Source organism: Dipodomys merriami, unplaced genomic scaffold (genome assembly GCF_024711535.1).
Source record: "Dipodomys merriami isolate MVZ:Mamm:240054 unplaced genomic scaffold, mDipMer1.0.p SCAF_741, whole genome shotgun sequence".
In the NCBI taxonomy this organism is placed as follows: Eukaryota; Metazoa; Chordata; class Mammalia; order Rodentia; family Heteromyidae; genus Dipodomys; species Dipodomys merriami.
The window spans coordinates 289,294-301,995 of NW_027206337.1; the positions used below are offsets into that span (position 1 = coordinate 289,294).

The 12,702-nt window shown below is 38.8% G+C and overlaps 1 pseudogene; it reads left to right on the plus strand.

Moving 5' to 3' along the window:
- Window positions 1-12,323: 12,323 nt before the first annotated feature.
- Window positions 12,324-12,436, plus strand: LOC138818360 (U6 spliceosomal RNA; annotated as a pseudogene).
- Window positions 12,437-12,702: the final 266 nt, after the last annotated feature.

Sequence of the window (12,702 nt, forward strand, 5' to 3'; positions counted from 1 at the left end):
CAGAAAACTGGAAGTGGATCTGTGGTTTAAAGTGGTAGAACTCTAGCCTTGAGGAAAAGTTCAGGGACAGTGACTTGGCCCTGAGTTCAAGCCCCATGACAAAAAATTTAAAAAAAACAGAAAGTAAAGAGAGTTTTCCTGTGATCCAGTGACTCCATTTCTGGGCCTATACTCTAAACATCTAAAAGCAAGGTCTGGAAAAGGTCTTGTACACTCATATTTATTTTGTTCAATATTCAAAACATGGAAGCAATCCAGTGGCCATCAACAAAAGAATAGCTAAAGCAAATGTGGTTTATACATACAGTGGCATATTATTTCAACTTTTAAAAGAATTATGGGGCTGGGAAGGTGGCTCAGGGGTAGAGCACTTGCCTTGCATGCTTGAGGCTCTGGGTTCAATTCCTCAGCACCATATAAGCAAAAAGAAAAAAGCCGGAAGTGGCGCTGTGGCTCAAGTGGTAGAGTGCTAGCCTTGAGCTGAAAAACTGAGGGACAGTGCCCAGGCCCAGAGTTCAGGCCCCACGACCGGACCCCCCTCCCAAAAAAAGAATTATGTTGTGACATATTCTATATTATGATTGAACCTTTGGAATACTGCTAAGTGAAATAAGCCAGTCATAAAAAAGATCAAATATTACATGATTCTACTTATATCAGTAGTTACATAGAACAGTCTAATTGATAGAGACAGGAAGCAAAATCATACTTGATGTATACTTTGAAGCAGAGGAGAGTGGAAAATTGTTTTAATGAATAAAGAATTTGAATCTTGGAGTATGTAATGAGTGTGGACATTGAGATTGTACAATATTGTAAATGTACTTATTACTACTATGTTGTATTCTTAAAATGATTAATAAAACCTGGGAGAGAATTATGAAAGGGTTAAGCATAATCATGGTACATAGTATGCCTATGTGGATATATCAAAATGAAAGATCCACTTATTTAAGTAGATAATGCTAATAGAGTTGAAAAAAGACAATAAATTTTAAGTTAAGGGTGCAAGTTTAAGTCAGAGGGCTTTGCTTCTTCAAAAAAGCAATTTAGACATCCAATTTCTCTGTCAACATAGTGTTGATGGGACATCACAATGTACAGTGCCCTGTGAGCAACAAGTGCTTATGTGCCACTTAGAGGGAGTTAAACCACTTCATCTGGGTAGTTATGGATAAAAGGTAATGCTTGGACAGTTCCAACATAGTGGGGATGAATGATGCAGCAAAAAATACACACCCTTTTCCCCATGAAGCTTTAGGTGCTAACACATGGATTTTTCTGACTATGGTCTGGGAGTGTCCTTCTACTTCCCATCCAATCAAAAGTGTTTTCTGTGCTTGTGCTCTGAGAAGGGGCATCCAATAAGGAAAAATTCCATACTCATGCTCTGAGACTAGGAAACCAATTATGAGACACTATGTCCCTCTTTTCGCTGGGGAGTCTGTTTCACTGCTCTGTTTTTGCTTTGAGGAAGAGTCTGTTGCATTGCTCTCTTTTTGCTTTGAAGAACAACTGCGATAAAAATTGTTCTGCTCTCTAATTCTTTAAAGAAAACAAACCCGAGACATAGACAATATTGCTATTCTGAAGATGTTGCGGGGAGGGAAGCCTTGACCTTCAGCTTTGAGAATAGATTTAGAATTTGATAACTTAGGTGCTGTGGTTTCAGATTAATCTGAACCAGGCTAATGTCTGCATTTTCTCAATTCTTCTAACTAGAATCTCTAAAGTATTAGGAAAAACAAAACAAACAAACAAATAAAAAATAACAAGAATCTGATATTAGGCTAGCAAAGGCTCCAGAAATTCTCAGAGTTCTTTTATCTTGTATAAATCTAATAAATGAAAAGTTAATGCAGCAAAGTGTTAATTCTGTAGAATGTGGTTTACTTTCTTCATCTTATTCTGAGATAGAAATTGATCTATTCTAAAGCCAGAGGCTATGTTTTCTTTACAAGCTAGATCAGGTTCGCTGAATTTTGCTTTCTTAAAAATTGCTTAACGCCTGTAAGAAGGAATTGAAGACTGCTAGGCAGGAGGGATTGAGTGTGAGATGTGGGAAGTGTTCTCATACTCTGCATCTAGAGGGCTAGAAAATATGATGATCTGCTTGCTGCCTCAAGCAATTCAGAAAGTGGCTTGCATTTTCTAAAACCTAAATCCAACCTTTCACCTTCTCTTTCCCACCAAGAATTCCCCCTCAGGCTTCTTCTTACCATAGTGTCTTGGCAGCTTAGAACTGCTTTGCCTCAGAAATGTGGCATCCGAAGTGTGCCCTGTGGTCAGCCCAGCAGCTGGTATCTGACTGATTCATCTATGGCTCTGAAAATGCTGCAGCTCAATCTGTGCTCTGTGCTCAGGGTTCAGTAAGCATGCTTAAGTCCATAGCTATGTGCTTCCAGAAAGCAGACTTTCCTCTTTCTATTAGCAGTAGGAGCACAAGTACAAGACAGGTTCTTTATAATGAAGCAGCCACACATAGTTGTTGGTTTCATAATTACATGCTAAGGCGAGTTTGCCTAAGGGAACCAAGGCAATATGCGAATAAGGTGTTTTCACCTGGAAGCTCATAAGCCTCCATTCCAAAAAGGAAGCTGCTTATAATAAATTCTGTCTGGGAATGGACTTTGTAGGAGTTAGAATAATCTTTTTCTCTGAAAATGATTGATTGAGGGAAAGCATTGACTAAGCCTAATCATCTTCTAAAAAGCTATATAACTAAAGTATATCCTGTTACTAAAATAGTCTAGGGACTTAAGGAATAGTTTAACTCCTAAAGCACAAGATGAGTAAGAATTTTCTAACAATTCCTGGTCTGGTTGTCCTGGTTTAGTGGATTGCTCTGAAACTGTTAACCCCTTTCAAAATAAACAGCTGAGCTTCAAAAGAGCTAATAGAGCAAGATTGTGAACATAACGTGTGATCAATACCAAAAGTAGTAACTCATTAGGGGTATAACTTGGGCAGACTTCCTACTCAGAGTGGTTGCCTCCTGTCAATAGCATGCTCTTTAATAGAGCTAAACTTTGCCATGCTAAGTTCCTTTCAACTTGGTGGTCATTCTTGGGATATTGGGTTACAGTATGGGAGTATTCCCAACAATGTGGGGACTAATCCAGGATCCATGTGTAGGGAGACCCTCAGGAGGAGACACATCCTGACTTGTTGAGATAGCTCAAGGTTTGGTTAAACACCATCTGTTAGGGTAAAGGATGGAAAGTTTATCAGCAATTTCAGGAAAGGGCCCAAGGAAACACCTCAATAAAAGGTAATCTCATGCATAAGCAATGTGAGGAAAAATTGGACTAGAGCATACTACCTGGTTGGTTGGGGATTTTTATGGGATGAGTGTGCCTTAGGCACAAAGAGAACTTGAGTCTCAATGTGTGTTTTCATTCTCTGGCCCAAGAATAAAAATGTGGGAGCTGGAAGAATCCATTGTTGAGAAATCTCCAATAACGGGAGCGTTATAGGGAAGATTAAGTGCACCAAAAACTGAAATCACAAAAGACATGCTAAAATTGGGAATAAGAATTCTAGGCCTAAGGAACCCAAGGAAAATGATCTAAGTACCTGTTTCTGATAATCCATTGGGAGAATGTTGACAAAGGTCTGAGAACACTATTAAAGAATGGATGATTTTCATTATGGAGTTCCATAATGTGCACTTGTCCAAACAAAAACTTGTTATGAATATGTGCTTGCATGTGTGTGTTTTAAATACTATATCCTGAAAGGGGAACTCAAAAAAGTCCTACTCACTAAACTCCCTCAGCTGCCCATTTTGACTCTGAAGTCTGGATTGATCATCTAGCTGATCCAAGGATGTATGATATTGAACCTTAGTTTCAGAAGGAGACTCTCTGGGTAGACTTAAAATTCAAGTCAAAAGTCAGATGCCAGTGGCTTGCACCTGCAATCGTAGCTACTCAGGATCTGAGAATTAGAGTTCAAAACCAGCCTGGGCAGGAAAGTCCTTGAGACTCTTATCTCCAATTACCTACCAGCAACTGGAAGTGGTGCTGTGGCTCAAGTAGTATGGCTTTTGCCTTGACCTCTGGGCCTGGGTGCTGTCCCTGAGCCCTTCAGCTCAAGTCTTATGACCAATAAAATAATGCTTGTGTTAAATGGGTTAAATATTCTGCCCACCATTACTGTTAAGATTCTGTGGCACAGAAACCACAAAAACACGTGGTCCACTTCCTACTATGATGAACCTCAGATCCCCAAGAGCATGGAGTGCATGATCTGTCAGTCAAACACAGCGTGGGGAAACTTGTAAGACCCTGCTGTTGCTATTCACAAGAGTATGGATCTAAGACAAAAACCCTCTTTTCCCAAGCCAACTATACCCCTTGCTTCTGTAAGTATGGGGAGGGATAATTGGCATTTCTGGGAAACTTATCAAGATGCAGTTAAATCCAAACCTTGAAGAGATGAGCAGTAATCACTAAATATAGCCAGGGGAGATGTCTAATGGTATTGTGGAGGACCAGTGTTGTAGACCTTCCTGGCCAACTAGAGTAGAACCTGTACTTTGGTTCAATTAGCCATCCCTTTCACCTTAGCATTTCATCCACCTGTCCATTCTCAAACATTTTATACTAGTTAGGAGAGACCCCTTCCCTGGAGGGTCATTTGTATTTCCTAATTACTTAAGTGGTTTTCAGGATCCCCCCCTCCAAAGTTTCCAAAACGTTCAAAGCCTGAAACCAGACAGCACCTTATGAATCAATTTTATTTTATGATTAGTATAAATAAAATATTTTGGGGGCTGGGAATATGGCTTTGTTTGTCCAGCATGCATGAAGCCCTGGGTTTTATTCCTCGGAACCACATAAACAGAAAAGGCTGGAAGTGGCACTGTGGTTCAACTGGTAGAGTGCTAGCCTTGAGCAAAAGAAGCTCAGGGAGCCACAGGATTGGCAAAAATAAAATATAGAGTAGAATAAAATCAAAAGAGGTTTGTTAATTATACTAAATTTTTTTAATCCATAAACTAAATGCTCTAGTAGGGTGGCATGGAAAAATTAGCTCTAGAAACATTATCTGACAAGGGAAGAGCTTCTGTAGTGATTGGAGACCAAAGCTGCACAAAGATCTTTTTTTTGGGGGGGGGTCTGGTCCTGGGGCCTAAACTATGGGCCTAGACACTGTCCCTCAGTTCTTCAGCTCAAAGCTAGCGCTCTACCACTTGAGCCACAGTGCCACTTCTGGCTTTTTTTCTTTTTTGCTTATGTGGGGCTGAGGAATCGAACCCAGGGCCTCAGGCATGCAAGGCAAGCACTCTACCACTGAACCATCTTCTCAGCCCCTGCAAAAAGACCTTAGAAGGTTTGAACATTGGCAAGTGAGTTAACTAAGAACTCAGACGAAGAACTGGGAAGGTGGTTTAGCGGTAGAGTGCTTGTCTTACATGCATGGACCCGTGGGTTCGATATCTCAGCACCATGTAAGCAGAGAAAGCACTGTGGCTCAAGTGGTACAGAGCTATCCTCAAGCTGAAGAGCTGAGGGACAGTGTCCCGGCCCAAATTTCATGCCTCACAACCACCAAATCCAAGAACAAAGAAAAGAAAAAAGAAAAAAAATATGGGCACTGGTGGCTCACGCCTGTAATCCCAGCTACTCGGAAGACTAAGATCATAGGATGGTCATTCAAAGCTAGGCAAGGCAGGTAAATTCTGTGATACACTTATCGCCAATAAACCACTTAGGAAACTGGAAGTGGTGTTGTGGCTCAAGTGGTAGAGGACTAGCCTTGAGCTTAAGAGCTGAGGGACAGCACCCAGGCAAAGTGTTCAGTTCCAAGACCAACCCCCCCCCCAAAAAAGGCAAGCTACACCTAAAGGGTTTCCTACCAAGAGGGAGGAAGGGTTTTGTACCAAGAGGAAAGGAGTTTTGGGGGTTTCTATCTAACAAGAATGCTAGTTTCCCTTCTAGTGGGCAGGGGCATTAGCTTCTAGTAACGAGGGTGTTAATGAAAAAACTGGTCAAAGCATGATTCAGTTTCATAATGTCCAGATAAATGTCTAATGTTTGACTTGTGAAAACATCCTACTTGGGGAACTCCAAACACTCTTAATGCCTTTAAAGTGATCATGCTTAGTTCCAGGGCCTCAATGGACCCTCTAGGCAATCTTACGATATGATTGCAAATTCAATCTTGTAGCAGACATTCTGCATATGTCTTCCAATTTTGAGTCTACCCAGATTCAAATTGAGACTGAATAAGTGAGGTAAATACTGTGGTGATTCTGTCCACATATGGAGTACTGCGATGACTGTGTTGCAGAGAGGGCACACAAGAGGTCCTATTTGTGCTGTCATAGAGCTCAGACCCCATGTGCATGAAATTCATGGTAGGTCAGCAAAATGTGATCCAAGACAACTTGGAACAACTTGTTGCTCTTCTCAGAAGCAAGAGTCTGTTTCAAAAACCCCTGAAACTGATCAGCTCCATTCTTTCCAGGTCAACTACCTGGGGAAAATTGGACATTTCCAATTGGACATTTCCAAGAAACTTACCTAGAGGTAGTGAAGGCCAAACTTTGAGGTGAGCAGTAAGTACAAATCATAGCCAGGGGAAATGTCTGGTGGTATTCCAGGAGACCACTATTGGAGATGTTACTGGCCAACTGTAGTGGAATCTGTACTTTGGTTCCTTTGGCCAATCCACACCTGACCATTCTCAAACACCTTAAATTAAGTGAGGAGAGACTTCTTAGCTAGTGGGTCATTCAAACTTCATATTTGCAAATACAAACTATATATTTACAAATTTTATATTTACTTAGGAGCTTAAAGCTAGAAACCAGAAACAACAGCTTAAATTAGTTTTATTCTGTTGATCTCCACAATCTATGATCTCCATAATCCAATTATTCCAATATGTGCTTTTATTTATCAGCAGGATTTGTTTATTGGAAATGCCACCATGTAAAATAACTAGGACCCACTGGTAGGATTGAATGGGAAAAATTTGGACTAAATATAATACTTGACCAGATAAGATGGTGATAAGTGAAATGAACCCCCACATAGGGGCACAAGTGTTTTTTGTCATTTCTTGCTATTGTTTCTAACATATTTATAATGTTCCATGTGATTTTGGTTTCTTTGTATTCTGTCCCCCCAAAAAACAGCATAACCCCTGTTTCCAATGTTTTTGATGTTGGTGCCCTCCATCTTGTATATACACTTCTCTAGTTTGGAGAGGGAAAGTGAAAAATAGAATACTTAAATGGGAATACAGGTTGACCCATTGTAACAATGAGATGCACAAGACACTGTTGAAAACAAACTTTAAAATTTAGGCGGGGTTCGGGGGGAGTGTTTAGGGTAGTTTTGAAGCTAAGAGGTTAGGGATGGTAGGGGACATATAAAGCAGGAGGTAACAATGCTTGATAGAAAATGGATGCTTTACCTTCCTCATGTAACTAACCCCTCTGTACAGTATTTTTACAATAAATATATAAAAATAAAAGAATAAATATACTTCAAAGGTAATCTGTGTGGTGGTTGGAGGTCAATGATACAGAAAGACTTACAAGGATTGAATACTGGAAACAAATTACCTAAAAACTGAGATGATGCTGAGTATAATCCTAAATGCTCAGTTGACTGAATTCTGAGGATTTGTGTTTGAAGCCAACCCAGACAGGAAAGATGAGACTTTTATTTCCAATGAAGGTGCAAAAAAAGATACTACTGGAGTAGTGGCTAAAGTGGTAGCCTTGAGTAAAACTGCTCTGGGACAATGCCCAGAGCATGAGATCAAACCTAAGACCAGCCCCCAGTCACTTATAAAGAAGGTTGTGTGTCTGTGTGTGGTGGCAGATCCCTTTACAAGTTTGATGATAGAACAAGCATTTCAACAATGAGTCATGGTGTCAATATTTACCTCTTTAGTAATTGTTTTCATAGTAATGGGTACATGTGTGCTTTATCTCTTCTATAGCAGTTTTTTTTTTCCGTGACTGACTGAAAAACTGCCTTAATCAAACCCTTTTTTAAATCAAAATATCTTATTGGATACTGCTGAATAGGAAAGTCAATGATTATTGTTTGAAAGAAAAAAAAGCAAAATCAGATGGGAGAATTGTAGAAGTTAAATCTTGAAGTGCTTGACTGATATAAGCACTGCCCTTGTAAAGGTAGTCAAAACCTTACCAATTTTAGAGAAGTGCTAAGGGCTAGAGGCATGGCAATAGTAGTAGAACACCAGCTGGGTAAAAGTTGGTTATTTTTCATATGGCCAGGTGTTCGGATTTGGTTGATTGTTAAGGCTTTTGACTAGTTTGAAAGGGGTCAAAAGTTTGAGCCATCATAAAAGATGATCCCAACGCTCAAATTCATTGGAGCTGGGCTGCCTATCCAGTGTGCTTATTCAACTTGGACATGCGACAGCATGCCTTCTGCAGGAGTAAACTTTGCCTTGCTGAGATGGTGTTTGTAGAATACCTTAATTGCCCCCGGTATTTCCAACACAGATCTTCTGTGCAATTCATGAGGGATCCTAGGAACCCCTCATAGGAGACACATTCAGCTGCCCTGTTGAGCAAAACTCCTCGATGTTCTAAACATGCCAACCTTGGTATCTGATAGTGGAACTAGGTATAAAGTTAATCAGAAACATCAGTAAGAGGCACAAACAGGCACCCTCAGAAGCAAGCAACCTCATGCATTGGCCTTGGTAGAAAAAAATGAAACTATGTATCCTGTTTTGGTACTTGTGTCTTTGTAGGGATGGTGTATGAGAGAAGTGTCTTAGATTCAGGCTCTTAAATTCTTTCTGTCTAACAGTCTTGATCTGCAAATGCATTTGTCCAGCTAGGAAGAGTGAAAATTTGGAGATGGATTCATCTCTGAGAAAAATCTCTAATAATGAAGTTGAGAAAAGGGAGGAACAAGAAACACAGTCTGAAGGGCAAAGCATACCAAAAAATCTTACTCCCATTACAGCATGTCTCTGTGATTTAAGAATTGTAAATCTACAGACCTATAGCCATCTAATCTTCGATAAGGAAGCTAAAACAATAGAATGGAAGAAAGACAGCCTCTTCAGTAAATGGTGCTGGCAAAATTGGTTAACTACATGTAGAAAACTAAAGCTAGATCGTTATATATCACCCTGTACCAGAATCAACTCCAAATGGATCAAAGACCTTGAACTCAAAGCAGACACTCTGAAAACATTACAGGATGGAATAGGAGAAACCCTAGGTCTCCTTGGCTCAGGTCGAAATTTTCTGAATAGAGACCCGGAAGCACAACAAATCAAAGAAAGGTTGGACAAATGGGATTGCATAAGATTGCAGAGCTTCTGCAGGGCAAATGACATAGCTGGCAAGATCAATAGAAAGCCCACCGATTGGGAGAAGATCTTTACTAGCCATACAACGGACAAGGGTCTCATATCTAAAATATCCTTGGAACTCAAAAAATTAAACCACCCAACAACAAATCCTCAAAGAATCAACTGCCCAATAAATAAGTGGGCGAAAGACTTAAAGAGAAGCTTCTCTGAAGAAGAAACAAGGATGGCCAATAGACACATGAAGAAATGTTCAACATCCCTAGCCCTAAAAGAAATGCAAATCAAAACAACATTGAGATATCACCTCACTCCAGTTAGAACAGCAAAAATCAAGAACTCTAACAACAACAGATGCTGGAGGGGATGTGGACAGAAAGGAACCTTACTTCATTGTTGGTGGGAATGTAAACTTGTTCAACCACTTTGGAAAGCAGTATGGAGGTTCCTCAGAAGACTTCACATAGATCTCCCCTATGATCCAGCAATCCCACTTTTGGGCATTTACCCAAATGTTTACAAACAAGACCACACTAAAGCTACCAGCACAACTATGTTTATTGCAGCATTATTTACCATAGCTAAGATATGGAACCAACCCAGATGCCCCTCAGTAGATGAATGGATCAAGAAAATGTGGTATATATACACAATGGAATTCTATGCCTCCATCAGAAAGAATGACATTTCCCCATTTGTTAGGAAATGGAAAGGTTTGGAAAAAGTTATATTAAGTGAAGTAAGCCAGGCCCAAAGAAGCATAGGTCCCATGGTTTCCCTTATTTGCAATATCTAGTATAGGTATGAGTCAAGCGGAAAAGGTCAGATAATGTGATGTTAGGAAAATGAACCCTTAAATATGTATTTTAATGTTTTCGTTTCTTTCATGCATGTGTTTCTAACGCATTTATAAGATGATTTCTTTGTTGCTTTGTATGTCCCTCCCCCACAGTTTAACCCCCGCTTTCACTATATTTGATGTCAGTATAACATGTGGAGGAGATGGGGACAAACAAGTCGTTCAAGGATTCAGGTGGACCTGTTGCAACAATGAGAAGTACAAAATATCATGTCAAAACCAGCTTTACAATGTCGGTGTGGGGGGGGGAGGGGGGTATAATTGGGTGGGGGGAGGGGGGTAAAATTGGGTGGGGGAGGGGGGAGGCCGGGAAGGGAAGTGAAGGGTAAACAAAGGAGGAGGCTGCAATGCTTGGTAAGAAATGTATGCATTATCCTGCCCATGTAATTGTAGCCCCCCTGTACAGTATGTTCTCAAATAAAATAAAATACAATAAAAAAAAAGAATTGTAAATCTAGGAAACCCAACAAAATTGGAGCTAAAAAGCCTCCCTCATACATTGTAGGGAAAGATATGACAATATGTGTTAAGGCTGATTTTTATTTTTGAGCTCAAATTTTAATGTTCATTTGGTAAACTAAATCCTCTATATCCCTGTCTCTGTGTAAATACCCATCAACATGAAATATAAAGTGATTTTTATAAAAAATAAAAATTACTCAGAAGAAATTGTAAATGCAAAAACAATCTTCACAGAAGCAAACTCTCAGAGATATTTCATGACTTTGACAAGGATAAAGTGGGTGAAGTTAGTATATAAATTTAGAAGTATGACAATGCACAAAAACATAAAAAGATACTCATCTATTTCATTATATACCCAAAGCAGAAAGCAAATCTTGGTTAGATGATTTTTTAAAACCCAGTCTCTCAGGTACTGGGAAGGTGGCTCAATGGTAGAGTGCCTGCCTTGCATGTATGAGGCCTTGGGTTTGATTTCTCAGCATCACATAAGCAGAAAAAGATGGAAGTGTTGCTGTGGCTCAAGTGGTATCACTAGCCTTGAGCTGAGGGACAGCACCAAGTCCCAGAGTTCAAACCCCATGACCAACAAAATAAAAATAAAAATAAAAAACAAAACACAGTCTCTCACTTTTGTGTCCTCAACTCTGTAATAACTCTGCTTCAGCCTAGGGCTAATATTTTAGGTGTGGACATATATCAACACTCCTGAATCAGACTCCACTTGATCATTTTTTAAATCCATATTTTGTTCTTAAGTTTCCTCTTTATAAATTCACATACACCTATAAAAAATGGTGTGGCCATCCCAGTAACCTTCTCAAAGTACCTCCTAATGACAACTTACAAAAAGTTGTATTATATTACAACAAGGAAAACAATGCTAAAAATAAAGAAAACAAATTATGAAATATTAATGATTAATAAAATAAAAAACAAAACAATTACCAGTGTTTTCAGTATTTGAAGTGTACTAAAAATTCGATTTTATTATTGCCATATTTCTTTACATTTAACACTGTCTAAGATTATGATGTTCAACAAGAATTTTATAGGCTATGAGTAGTGTTTAAATCACCCACTACGATTACCATTTATAGTTCATCTCATAATTTGTATATGGCTTATATCATCATTTGTTCCTCACTAACATATGAAGTAAGGCAGGCCTACAGTTTTAACAGAATCTGTGTAGTTAACATAGTCAACTCTTTATTCTGCTCCTTTACACAAAGACTTTGCAACTTCTCATTAGTAAAGTTTCTATAAAATCTGAAATGTACATACTTAATAGTACTTATCTGCTACCATAACTCTTAAATACTTTATAGAAAAGAATTATGACCTGCCAAACAGTCCCAGTTTTGGCATATATAAGCAAATTCCCAAAATTAAATATATTGAAAACATTAAAACTTTTAACAAATATTAACACTTGTTGCAGTGTTCATTACGACAGATCCCTTGTATAGAATAATTGAATTCCTCCTCCAACACATCTCTTGAACAACAAATATCTGGAATTATTTTGTTTTTGACATGTCAATCTTGACTTTATTCTTAAATGTGTACTTATGTAAGAAGTACATGGTTCTAAAATTTGACGACAATTCTTTTAAACTTACATTTTGTTGAATTGTCTAGTTTAAGAAAATCAATTACAATTTATATATAGAAATGTTCTGTGCTCAATTCAGCATCACATACACTAACATTGGAATGATACAGAGAAGATTAGCATGGCCACTGCGCAAGGATGACAGGAAAATTCCTGAAGTATTCCATCGCCCAATTTGTTAGGAAATGGAAAGACTTGGAAAAAAAAATTATTAAGTGAATTAAGCCAAGTCCAAAGAAACATAGGTCCCATGGTTTCTCTAATTTTCAATAACTAATGTATGTCTGAGATAAGCAGAAAAGGTCAAAAGTTATGTGTATATGACCAGATAAGATTATGTTAAGGGAAATGAAACCCAAGTTAGGGACACAACTGGTTATTTTTTTCTTGCTATTGTTTCTCACGTACTTATAACGTTCAGTGTGTTTTTTTTTTTGTTGTTGTT